Here is a 13,990-nt window from a genome sequence, read left to right as displayed (position 1 = left end):
GGCAGATTTTTTACCAGCCATTGGCGGTTGGCTGGTACTTATTTTGTTCCCTGCTCCCCCCTCTATTGCAGTGGTTTGTAGGCTGGTGTTGTTATTTCACAATCCCTTTGCGGGGCAATGTGTCCTGCAAGATGCTCCAGATGAGGCCTTGGCAGTCTCAGGAGTTGGAATGTGTGTCCGATTAGCAGGGATGAATTCACCAGTGTATGCTGTTGGCACTTCTTAGAGGAGAATATATAATAATTAGTGCTGTCAATCGATTCAAATATTTAACTCGATTAATCGCATGATTGTCCATAGTTAACTCACGATTAAATTAATCGCATTTTTTTCTACCTTAAACAGATCTTTTTCAAGTTCCAAGTTGTAATACTCTTATTAACATGCGAGTCAACAAATGCCTACTTTATGCAGCCATTTAACACAAAAGGAAGACCCTCATGCATTGCAAATTTGCATCAAATTCAAAACAGAGTGATGCACAAAATAACTTTAAGAAAATAATAATTTAAAACAATGAATAAAGTGTGCATGAAATAATAGGGGAAGAAAACATTAGGAGCTTGTTACATTCACCCACACAAGGGCTGAGTTATCACCCCCCCCCTCTCTCACACACACACACACACACACTCTCCCAGCTCTCTTTCTCTCTTGCCCCTTCCTCATCTCTCTCACCCCCTCTCTCTCTATATCACACACACACACACACACACACACACACACACACACACACACACACACACACACACACACACACACACACACACACACACACACTTCAGAAACAAACATAGTATCAATGAGAGCATCAATAATACACCTGAGTGAAGTCTAGTTAAAAAAAATATATATATATATATTTTTTTTTAGTTAATCGTGAGTTAAAAAAAATAGTGGCGCTAATAGAATCTGGCGATACCGCGTTAATACCGCGTTAACTTTGACAGCCTTAACACTTTCAATGCCGGAGCTTGGTGCCCCGGAACCCCGTTGCGTGCCATTATCCACTTCAATGTAGCGTTAAAAACGCCTAATCTATGTTTTAAATTATGTGTCTAATCTGCCCGTCGCTTATCAATGACTTGTTTGCAGTCAACATTGTCGAAACGGATTGTTTTTTATCGGTTCATTTTAGTTTTATAGCATTTTGAAAAGCCCTCGTTTTCAAGGAAAATATAAAGATTCCGTGATAATTGCCCTTTACTGGAATATTCTAGAATACACAAAAACATTGTCATTTTTCGGCCTATTTATGAATAGTTTTCAAATAAACGCTAGATTATCGATAGTATATGTGTACGTATGCACGCTATATAGGCGATCTGAAAAATCGATTCTCTTATTTCCTGATCGCTTGCACAGCCACACAGCCACACACACACACATAGGGAAAAAGCTTATATCTCCGTGAAAACGGGTCTGATTATCCTAAGACTGGTCAAATAGATTCCTTATCTGAGATCAGATGTTATCCAAAAAGATTATTCCAATTCCTGATCGCCATTCCAAATATCGATCACGCTTATTGATTGATTATTGGCTGCTGTGAATATATATTCCAGGCCGATCTCCGTCCCGCGATCACTGCCATGTTGATCAGACGGCAGCTCAAGGCTCCACCTCTAGAGATCTACAGATCCTAACTGATCCCAGGTCAGTCTAAGCGACTGACCTGCAGTTACACAGGGATAGACGATAGGGGGCGCTTTTTCCAAATCTGCGCTCCTGATGGGGTTGTTGTACCAACGGGAGACTCGGTTGATGAAATATGAATTCAGACCGCTAATAAAAAAATAAAACGATTTTTGTCGTGGTCGGCACTCAAGGGGGGGGCTGATAAAACGAGTTATGTTGTGGCTGGCATTAAAAGTGTTCACGTGAGATGGGCGACCCACAGGAACACACACACATGCACTGAGTTGCAGATGAAATGTCTCTCTGCACTTTTCCCATCCCGTTGTCCTTCCCTCCATGGGCAGCCGGGAGCAGATACGGCGTCAACGTGAGCCGCGCCCCGGGGACCAATCCAAGTGCTCTTGTCCGTCTTCGTCAAGGACGCCACAGCGTTAGCGATCTGTTGTGCATGTTTTTCCATTGGGTTTATCTTATCGGGGGGAAACCCTTGCGAGCACGGGGAGAACATGCAAACTCCACACAGAAAGGCCTGGGAGATACCCCACCTGAGTACCTGGCATCATGGAAACCTGGTCCCCAAGCGGGAATCGAACCCTGGACCTTCTTATTGTGAGGCGACAGTGTTAACCACTACACCACCGTGCCGCTATATAACCGTGCCGAATAGCCCTCTTATCTGTAGGCCTTTGAGTCTTTGACATGGTACAACTGTCGTTTTTGATGACATTGTAGACCGCTTCATTTTCACTTGCTGTTTGTTTGTATCTAGAACATCTGCCACCTCCTCAAGAATAAATGAAGTGTCGCTTTGTGTATCCAGCATAGACGAGAACTTCCTTATTTGAGTCAGTTGGCGTTGACACATAGACAGGTATGTGAGAATGCTGTTCATCGACTACAGCTCAGCATTCAATACCATAGTCCCCTCAAAACTCATAGCCAAGCTCAGGGACCTGGGCTTGAACTATGAACTCTGCCAGTGGGTCCTGGACTTCCTGACGGGTAGACCCCAGGTGGTGAGAGCAGGCAACTGCACCTCCTCATCCATCACCCTCAACATAGGGGCCCCCCAGGGCTGTGTTCTGAGTCCCCTCCTCTACTCGCTGTACACACACGACTGTGTGGCACAGCGGAACAACAACACAATCATCAAATTTGCTGATGACACAGTAGTGGTGGGCCTGATCTCTGCAAACGATGAGAGGGCCTACCTGGAAGAGGTAGAGAATCTGGTGCGGTGGTGTCAGGAGAACTGCCTCTCCCTGAACATCAGCAAAACAAAAGAGATGATTGTGGACCTTAGGGGGTTGGGGACTACAGCCTCCTCAGCATCGACGGGGCACCGGTCGAGAGAGTGAACCGTTTTAAGTACCTCAGAGTCCACATATCCGAGGACTTGACATGGACCACACAAATTGACAGTGTAGTCAAGAAGGCACGGCAACGCCTCTACTTCCTTAGGCGCCTAAGGAAGTTCAAAGTGAGTCAGAAGATCCTTAAGAACTTCTACTCATGCACAATAGAGAGCATCCTGACTGGCAATATCACCTCCTGGTTTGGGAATAGCACCGCACAAGACCGTAGCAGACTACAGAGAGTGGCCCATTCAGCCGAACGCACAATTGGAGGTGGGCTTCCCACTCTCCAAGACATTTACAACAAGCGTTGCATGGGTAAGGCTAAGAGAATAATCAAATACTCTACCCACCCAAACAACTGCCTCTTTGAACTGTTGCGGTCAGGCAAGCGATACCGGAGTCTCATGGCAAGTACAGAGAGACTCAGAAGGAGCTTCTATCCCCAGGCCATCAGGATGCTCAACGACAATAACACTATGTAACAAACCATCAAATACACTCACAGCACACACATCCACACGTACACCCTAACTTTAAATAAACAACTCACTGTAGCACCCACTTTAGACACTTTATATTTATTGGTAAAGAGATTTGCACTACAATTAATACCTCATTGCACCTTACCCTAAGTTGTACCTCATCCCATTTCTGCATTGTACTGTATATTGTATTGTAACTCGGTTACTAATTTTGTTCTACTCTGTATTGTATATTGTATATATGTATATTGAACACTTTTGTTTACACTTGTTACGTACTTTTGACTTCTATTTTATACTATTTTATTTTGTATATAGCACACTCAGGAGCAGAACAGAAAAAAGCATTTCATATAAAAGTATTCTGTATTTTTGTATGACAACTAATAAAGAAACTTGAACTTGAAACTTGAACTTGAAACTTTGGCGATCTCAAAATCCTTTCATATAGCAACACCGAGGTCAATGGATGAATAATTAATAAAAATAGCAAATAAAAGAATAAACTACCAAAACCTGAGATATCTCTGGTCTGGCAGCCGACGCATGGCGAGATATCTCGGGTCTGGCCATTAACACTTTGATTACCACTGGTGAACATGGTAAAACGTGGTTAAATGCCAGCACCCACTTCAATGATAGCGTTGTGAAAGCATAATCTCTGTCTTAAATTATGGCTATGTGTCTAATCTGCCTGTCGCTTATCAATGACTTGTTTGCAGTCAACATTGTCGAAACTGATTGTTTTTTTAATCAGTTCATTTCCATTTTATAGCATTTTGAAAAGCCCTTGTTTTTCAGGAAAATATATAGATTCCGTGATAAACGGCATTTACTGGAATATTCTGGCATACACAAACGTTGTAATTAGGGATGTCCGATATTATCGGCCGACCGATATTATCGGCCGATATCGGCAGTAAAATGTGATATCGGAAAATATCGGTATCGGGATTTTTTTTTTTTTTTCTTTTTTACATTTATTTAACCTTTATTTACCCAGGCAAGCAAGTAAGAACCAATTCTTATTTTATTTATTGTCAAAAGTATGCATGTTGGTTTAATTCAACAACAAGAGATATGTAATGTTAATTTTTACTTTTTTAATTATCATATTTTGCACAGATAATGCTTACATTTAGAAAGCCTTTTGAATGCATCCAGTGAAATTATTAATTACCTGAAATTATTCAGTTTTTTTGGGGGGAAACCCTGCATATATCGGTATCGGTTGATATCGGTATCGGTATCGGTATCGAAATTAAGAGTTGGACAATATCGGAATATCGGTATCGGTAAAAAAGCCAATATCGAGCATCCCTAGTTGTAATTTTTCTGCCTATTTATGAATCGTTTTCAAATAAACGCTAGATTAGCGATAGTATGTGTACTTATGCACGCTATAGAAGCGATCTGAAAAGTATATTCTCATTTCCTGATCAGCGAACACAGACACACACACACACACACACACACACACACATATGGGACACGTTGATATATCTGTGAAAAAAGCTCTGATTACCCCAAGACTGGTCAAATAGATTCCTTACCTCAGATCAGATGTTATCCAAAAAGATGATTCCAATTCCTGATCGCCATTCCAAATATCGATCGCGTTTATTGATTCAGCGTTGGGTGCTGGAAATACATAATCCACGCTGTTCTGAGGGCCGGCGATCACTTGGTCTCTTCAGTTGGCTTGACGGAAAAGTTAAATGAGGAAACCCCCCCCCCCCTTCATCAGTCTAAACTAATGGGGTGCAGTTACACAGGGAGAGACGATAGGGGGCGGTATCTTCCCAATTGAGCTCAGAGAGACTCTGCAACACTAGTGTGAGGCTCGATTGATGAAATATGAATTCAAATCTCCAATAAAAAAAAATACGACAAACAAACGCTATATAGCGTTGCCGGCACTCAACTGGCGGCATGAACTAACGACAACGCGTCGCTGGCATCCAAAGTGTTAAGAGAGCAGCCTCTTGTATCTCCTTTTTTATCCTTCGTTCAGTTTCTTCTTTTTCTCCTTGAATACGTCAAGTTAATGCAGCTGCTTCTTGTTCTGCTACTATCTGCTTATTTTCAGCTTCAAGTCTTTGCAGTTGTTCTTGTTGGTGATCTTGCTCCATTATCTTCAATACAGCTTGTAGCCACGTGCTCTGCAGCAGCTTCTTGTCTTCTGACTGAGGATACATTAGAGTGAAAATAAGTAGACGTGGAGCGCTAGAGCCTGGAGGTCTAGCACTGGAAGTTGAAGATGCAACACAGAGCAGCGTCAGACCATATGAGCTCCTCTAAGGTTCCTTAACACAGAGCAGCGTCAGGTCATATGAGCTCCTCTAAGGTTCCTTAACACAGAGCAGCATCAGGTCATATGAGCTCCTCTAAGGTTCCTTAACACAGAACAGCATCAGGTCATATGAGCTCCTCTAAGGTTCCTTAACACAGAACAGCGTCAGACCATATGAGCTCCTCTAAGGTTCCTTAACACAGAACAGCATCAGACCATATGAGCTCCTCTAAGGTTCCTTAACACAGAGCAGCATCAGGTCATATGAGCTCCTCTAAGGTTCCTTAACACAGAGCAGCATCAGGTCATATGAGCTCCTCTAAGGTTCCTTAACACAGAGCAGCATCAGGTCATATGAGCTCCTCTAAGGTTCCTTAACACAGAGCAGCATCAGGTCATATGAGCTCCTCTAAGGTTCCTTAACACAGAACAGCATCAGGTCATATGAGCTCCTCTAAGGTTCCTTAACACAGAACAGCATCAGGTCATATGAGCTCCTCTAAGGTTCCTTAACACAGAGCAGCATCAGGTCATATGAGCTCCTCTAAGGTTCCTTAACACAGAGCAGCATCAGGTCGTTGGTTGACTTTTTTTATTACATTGGATGCCATTTTGTCACAGGAAAGATTTGCCTCTAGGATGGAACCCAGGTATGTAATTTCATCTTTCCTTGTGACAATATTGTCACCCACTGTAACTGAGGGCGCGTTCACACCTACCCTGTTTGGTCCACTTTAAGTGGACCCAGGGCTGTACGCTAAGCTTTTTCACTAGGGGCACACTTGCCCCTAAATGAGAAATTTAGGGGCAAAAAATATTTTTTAGGGGCAAATTTTTTAATAACAATTTACTAATTTAATAAAATATATATATAATATAATCATACTTGTAGTTGTATTATCTGCGAGACATCGCCACCACGCAACAAGTCAAAATGCTCGCTATATGCAACCAGCTCCACTGTCTGTGTGTACTCGTGTAGCCTCCAGCTACGGCCAGGATTCTCCGGAGCTGCAGCTGGACCCTATACTGTAGCCTCCAGCTACGGCCAGGATTCTCCGGCGCTGCAGCTGGACCCTATTGACTATATTCAGCGTGCCCTCAGCTCGAATACGAATCGACTCATAAGACATTGATATCAGGAGCTATCTGTAGCTACTGCTATATAAGACAACTCCTCAGTGAACTATTTAGTTTAATGGGACGTTTCGTTTTGAACAGTGAGCTAATGCGAGCTATCATGCACTACTAGACTTGCTGGAGCATTTGTTGATATCAGTAGCTAGCCGGCTGGCAGGCTCACCGAGGTCCCAGTGTCCCACTAGAGACTAGTGTTTACAACAGCCACGGGTGCGGGAGGGCTGGAGGAGGAGGAGCAGCAGACGCCGCAGCTCTCTCCGTGTGTCTGAGTTCAGTTCAGTTCGGCTCACTATAGGAGGTCGAACGCGTCAAATATGAAGCAATACTAACTTTACTTTTCTTCATAGCTAAATCAGACAGTCAGCCAGTCTATCAGAGTGAGTGCTCAGTCGATTGTTCCCGCTGATCATACCTGCTGAGTGCTCACTGCTCAGCTCACGTGAGTGACGTCATCGCGTCATCACACGCCTTGGATAATTTAGGAGTGAAATGCGAATGCAAGGCTTGAAAGCACTACTCGCAAGCCCGCCCCCAGATAATATTTACCAATCGCAACGGCCAATTAAAGGGGCAAAGGGACCAAACAACCGAACCATGGTCCTCTTGAAAAGTTGGGACTCGGTTCGTTTCAAAGTGGACCATGGTTCGTTTGCTGTTGGTGTGAACGAGATCGAACTTTATATAGTATCTAATCTAGAGCAAATGAGTGACAGGTGTCTAGTGGCGGCGGTCGTGCGACCCAACTCAAATGAATGACCGCAGTCTCTCTCTCTCTCTCTCTCTCTCTCTCTCTCTCTCTCTCTCTCTCTCTCTCTCTCTCTCTCTCTCTCTCTCTCTCTCTCTCTCTCTCTCTCTCTCTCTCTCTCTCTCTCTCTCTCTGCCTCTCTCTCTGCCTCTCTGCCTCTCTGCCTCTCTGCCTCTCTATATCTCTACTCTCTAGTCGACTTGCGCCACGCTCGTAATGACAGTATCTCTGCTTTATCACAAGAGACGCTGTCTGCAACTGTTTACGTTTGTCAGTGCTAGTCCAATAGATGAACGACTTGGCGACAGCATGTCCTTTGTTTACTAATTAGATCCGCACCAAACAGGGTAGTGTGAACGCAGACCAAAATCAAACAATGTATCATTTTCACATTTGGTCCACCAGAAAGGACTATCCCCGGACTTTCAGGTGTGAACACACCCTGAGAAGCCCTCGGTCTTGCTGAGTTTGTTATTTGATCCGAAGAGAATGGACCAGGTGTAATGATATTTTGTTATCAGCGAGCCAGGTGCAGATTCTGCCGAGTTCTGAGCTGAGGGTTTTTTCAACCTGTAACTTGTTCTTGTCAGAGACCAGCAGGGCTGAATCGTCCGCGAACAGGAACAAGGGCCCTTTCTCACTCACCATTCAGGGTCGAATCAGAGCCGCTTCGCACCCAAAAGGGGTGTGTCTGTCCTAGTGAGAACGCTCCCTGTCCCCCGTCCCCGGGGACGCTGATTCGTCCCCGGGGGCGCTGAACCTGGACCGCTTGAAATAGGTGGTTCCGGGTGCGCGCCAGTGGGAGCGGGGGGCGTAGCTTGTACCAAAACACGGGGCTTCTGTATCAACTTGCTGACACACACAACGTTGTTACAGATAAAAACAAGTTTCAAGTTTCAAGTTTCTTTAATAGTTGTCATACAGAAGTACAGAATACTTTCATACAAAATGCTTCTTACTGTTACGCTCCAGAGACTGTGCTAGACAAGATAGTATCAAATAACATAGTATAGCATGTAATTTAGAAGAAGAAAATGAGGTCACAGTGTTCGGTATAGACATATGTACAATGTTCTGAGTTACCATATAATATACAATACTATGCAGTGTACTAATGTACAGTACTATCTAGTGCAAAGCAGAAATGGGATGAGGTACAATTTAGGTACAATTTACAGTAAGGTGTACGAGTTGTAGTGCAATCCTTCATCAATAAATATAAAGTGTGGGGAGTGGGTGCTACAGTGTGTTTGTTTAAAGTGGGTGTGTGCTATAAAGTGTGTGGAGTGGGTGCTACAGTGTGTTTGTTTAAAGTGAGTGTGTGCGTGTGGATGTGTGTGCTATGTGCGTTTGGTGGTTGTTGTTGTGTAGTGTTCATTCATTGTTCGTTTAGCAGCCTGATGGCCTGGGGATAGAAGCTTCTTCTGAGTCTTTCTGTGCTCGCCTTGAGACTCCGGTATCGCTTGCCTGACCGCAGCAGTTCAAAGAGGCAGTTGTTCGGGTGACTGGAGTCTTTAATGATTCTCTTAGCCTTGCCCTTGCAACGCTTGTTGTAAATGTTCTGGAGGGTGGGGAGCCCCCCTCCAATTGTGCGTTCGGCTGAACGTGTCACTCTTTGTAGTCTGCTTCGGTCTTGTGCAGTGCTATTCCCAAACCAGGAGGTGATGTTGCCGGTCAAGATGCTCTCTATTGTACATGAGTAGAAGTTCTTAAGGATCTTCTGACTGACTTGGAACTTCCTTAGGCGCCTGAGGAAGTAGAGGCGTTGTCGTGCCTTCTTCACAACACTGTCAATGTGTGTGGTCCATGTCAGGTCCTCGGATATGTAGGCTCCGAGGTACTTAAAGCTGTTGACTCTCTCAACCGGTGCCCCGTCGATGCTGAGGGGGCTGTAGTCCTTGACCCCCGACCTCCTGAAGTCCACAATCATCTCCTTTGTTTTGCTGACGTTCAGGGAGAGGCTGTTTTCCTGGCACCATCCCGCCAGGACCTTGACCTCTTCCAGGTAGGCCCTCTCGTCGTTGGCAGAGATCAGGCCCACCACCACTGTGTCGTCAGCAAATTTGATGATTGTATTGCTACTCCGCTGAGCCACACAGTCGTGTGTGTACAGGGAGTAGAGGAGGGGACTCAGAACACAGCCCTGGGGGGCCCCTATGTTGAGGGTGATGGATGAGGAGGTGCAGTTGCCTGCTCTCACCACCTGGGGTCTGCCAGTCAGGAAGTCCAAGACCCACTAGCAGAGGTCATAGTTCAAGCCCATGCAGCAACAACTGGACAATACCCACAAAAACGATATTTATGGGCAATTTGCGAGTTCAGACCTCAACCAAACAAGCATGTGGAGCCTCACAGCTCAGTGGATGAAAACATGAAGCCACCAGCCACGTTACAAAGCACAACACTTCCCTGGCTCGCATTAGGCCTGGTAATTTCTTTTGCCATTGCTATGTCTATACATTGGTTTCTTGTTCGAATGCATTTATTTCTATTAGACCAGTGGTGCCTAACCAGTCGGCCGTGATCGACCGGTAGATCAATGACATTCAATATAATTGATGCGAGCAATGTTACTAGTAATAGGCTAAGCTAACTAGCATTAGCCGTTAGCTTAGCATTAGCATTAACCCTGCAAAACGCTCAAAAGCGGACTCCACAACACCAGTTCCATTCGTGAGAAAAGGGGGTGGGTTATATTGACAAGGCTTGACAACAGAGGTTCAAATATAACTTCATATTTATTGGTTATTTGTTTATTTTATATCAGCAATCCAGTCTCCACCGCCGTGTTAACACTCTTCCTGTGTTTACGTTTTCGAGCGTGACATCGCCTACGGCAAGCTTACACGCTCAAACCGTAAACAAAACCCAGAGCGCACCAAGACTCAGTGTGTACGCAAACTAGAGGGGGGAGAGGGAGGGGGGAAGTTCGCACCCTAACCCGGAATGAGGACGTACGGACCGGAACGGACCCGAATGGTGAGTGAGAAAACACCCCAAGTTGCAGTCACAAGCTGATGACATGTCATTTGCATAAATTAGGAACGGTAGCAGTCCTAGTATGCTTCCTTGTGGAATACCACAGCTCACTGGGGGGGGGGGGGGGGGGGGGGGTAGGATACCGTTTACCTCCACCATCTGTTCTCTCCCTTCCAGGTAGGATTGCATCCAGTTCACTGATCGACTATCAAAACCAATTGCTTTTAGCTTGTCAATCAGAATGGAGTGATTGACAGTGTCGAAGGCCTTTTGAGAAATCTAAGATAAATCTTTTGGCAATGTTGGTGAATGAGGCCCAATGATCAAACTTGAAACTTGGGTGCTGCAGTATTGAGTGCATAGACATGAGACATATTACTATAGTAGGAGGAGTGTATGGTAGTATAGAAGAAGGTTCGTTTTTTTTTCATTTCAGATATTGATTGAAGAAGTGTGTTTTTAGTCGACAGCAAAAGATTGGTCAGGATTCGGCTGTCCTGACTGGTGCAGTGTTCATTTTGTCAGCTATATTTATTTTAGTTTTAGTCTTAGTCATGTGTAAAATGCTCCTTTTTTCGTTTATCATATTTAGTCACCTTCATTTATTTTTCGTTTTAGTCAACTACAGGTCTGAGCATTTTAGTCTAGGATTCATTACAACTTATAGTAAGTAGGGTCCATCTCACTCTCAGGGCTAGATCCACAAAGAGCTGGGCTGTCCATTCTTCTGTATTCATCATAAACTTGTGTTGTGTGTGGCTTATCTGTGTTTCACGTCTTGATGAGCTGTCGGCATGAGCAGGGTAGGTAGGTATGGTTCACGCAGGTCAGAGTTTGACTCACTCCCCCCAGGTAACACACAACGCCATGGTTCTTCAGATACTGGTGACTTTATTTTCTCTTCAATAATCTCCAATCCACACATCAAACTGTACAAAAGGTATATACACAATGTAACATACATAAATAATACAAATACATCTGTAGACAGTGGCATGCCAATATGCTATATACATTATGCAAATGTGTAATTTAACTCCTCGCTATACCACCTACCAAAACTCTTCACTGGCTTGTCCCTTATAGATGGAATTTCCTCCTCATCTACGTACAACTTTCTCTCTACTACCTTCCCTCTGGTCAATGAAATGCTTCTTGATTTACTATGTTTAATCTTCATCCTAGCCCACTTGAGATTATCATTTAACTTCTCTAGTAACCTTTTTGTACAAGGCACTGGTCACTAATGTCATGTCATCCATGTACGCCCTAATAGGTGGGAGGCGCAGCCCGCCCTGCCGTCTCTCCCCACCAGGAGGCGCAGCCCGCCCTGCCCTCTCTCCCCACCAGGAGGCGCAGCCCGCCCTGCCGTCTCTCCCCACCCACCCCCCATTTTGAGGCTCTAATTATTACTTCTATCGCCATTGTGAACGCTAGCGTGTAAATTGTACACCCTGCCATAATGCCTATCTCTAGTCTCTGCCATGCTGTTGTAAACTCTGTAGTACTAAAGCACATTATAATATCTTGGAAGTATGCTTTCATCAAGTTTACAATCACGGCAGGCACCAAATAAGGCTATGCGGTACCGAGCCAAACGCATTTGCCAGGTCTAAAAATACCACCTGTAAATCTCTTTTCTCTATCTTGGCTGATTGAATCTGGTGCCATATCATGCTTGTGTGTTCTATACATCCGGGGCTTATATTCTGGCGCTGTACAACACCATAATGGACTTCAAATGATATCAAGGTGTGCTTCAAGTGCAGACTTTCAGATTTAATTTGAAGGTATTCACCAAATCAGGTGAACGGTGTAGGAGTTTCTACATGTGCCCCAACTCAAGTATAAAGAAAATAAAGTAATTGGTCAAGCTAACAATCCATAAGTATTTCAGCTATCCATAGTTACCTTGTTTAGTTTGGAGAACCGCAAGTCTCACTCTGTTTGTTTACATTTTCACCTCCTGACAACATCTGATCAATCTCCAAGTTGTGATTGACAGTGTGATGAGGACATGTCCTCACTGTATTAAATAGGCTAATTCTGTAGCCAAGCAGTAATTGATTGAAAGCACTTGTGTTTTTACTCTCAGTTGCAGAGTTTCACTTAATGCTGAAAAGTTATCTACTGCATCTTAATGTTTGTTATTCATATTATTATTATTCCTCCCTGCAGACCCCCCACAGCTCTCTGTCTGTGAAGAGGAGGTTCCCCCTGAGCAGCAGGAGAGGAGCCCCAGTCTGAGCCAGGAGGAGCCAGAGCCCCTACAGATGAAAGAGGAACAGGAGGAACTCTGGAGCAGTCAGGAGGGAGAGCAGCTTCAAGGACTGGAGGAGGCTGACATCATGAAGGTCACATTCAATCCTGTCTCTGTGAAGAGTGAACATGATGAAGAGAAACCTCAGTCCTCGTGGTTTAACCAAACCCAGGACCCAGAGTCCCTACAGATTAAAGAGGAACAGGAGGAACTATGTCAAGATCTAGAGCAGGCTGATGGCTCCAAGATGACCTTACACCCTGTGAAATATGAACATGGTGGAGAGAATACTCTGTCCTCACTGCTCAGCCAAACCCAGGACCCAGAGCTACAGATTAAAGATGAACTACATCAAGGGCTGGAAGAAGCTGATGTCTCCAAGATCACAGTAGACTCAGTGAAATGTGAAGATGGTCAAGAGAACGCTCTGTCCTTCCAGCCTCTTCAAACCCAGAGGGAGAAAAACAGAGAAGCTTACTCTTTACCCAGCACCTCAACTGGACAGATGAAAACAGAACCTGATGGGGAGGACTGTGGTGTATCAGAACCAGCCAGTAACTTAGATCCAGCGGGTGATTTAGAACCAACTAGAGATGTCCAGCTTCGCTCTTCAGACTGTTCTGAGACTGATGACAGTGATGATTGGAATGAGAGTGGGGAACCTCAGTCAGGTTTAAAGACACTAATATCAAACAAGAAACAAAAAACATTACGTTTGTCTCATACAGGAGAGAAACCATTTAGTTGTTCAGTTTGTGGAAAGGGGTTTTCACGGAAAGGAGATTTGAAGACCCACATGAGAACTCATACAGGAGAGAAACCATTTAATTGTTCAGTTTGTGGAAAAGGGTTCAGTAAGAAAGGAAATTTGAATATCCATATGATAACTCATACAGGAGAGAAACCATTTAGTTGTTCAGTTTGTGGAAAAGGGTTCACTCGCAAACGTAATTTGAAGAGACACATGACAACTCATACAGGAGAGAAACCATTTAGTTGTTCAGTTTGTGGAAAAGGTATCATTGAGAAAGGATATTTGAAGATCCACATGAGAACTCATACAGGAGAGAAACCATTTAGTTGTTCAGTTTGTGG

General features: G+C 44.3%; 1 long non-coding RNA gene across 1 annotated transcript in view; it reads left to right on the top strand.

Moving 5' to 3' along the window:
- Nucleotides 1-12,936, top strand: part of LOC311237768 — a 55,595-nt gene extending 42,659 nt beyond the window's left edge. The window contains exon 3 of the long non-coding RNA XR_014620312.1: nucleotides 12,814-12,936. This is a non-coding gene — a long non-coding RNA (uncharacterized lncRNA). The remainder of the gene's footprint in view (nucleotides 1-12,813) is intronic.
- The last annotated feature ends 1,054 nt before the right edge of the window (nucleotides 12,937-13,990 follow it).

The sequence above is a fragment of the Notolepis coatsorum genome, assembly GCF_963971535.1.
Source record: "Notolepis coatsorum genome assembly, chromosome: 12".
In the NCBI taxonomy this organism is placed as follows: Eukaryota; Metazoa; Chordata; class Actinopteri; order Aulopiformes; family Paralepididae; genus Notolepis; species Notolepis coatsorum.
This window is presented reverse-complemented; position numbering and strand designations above follow the sequence as displayed.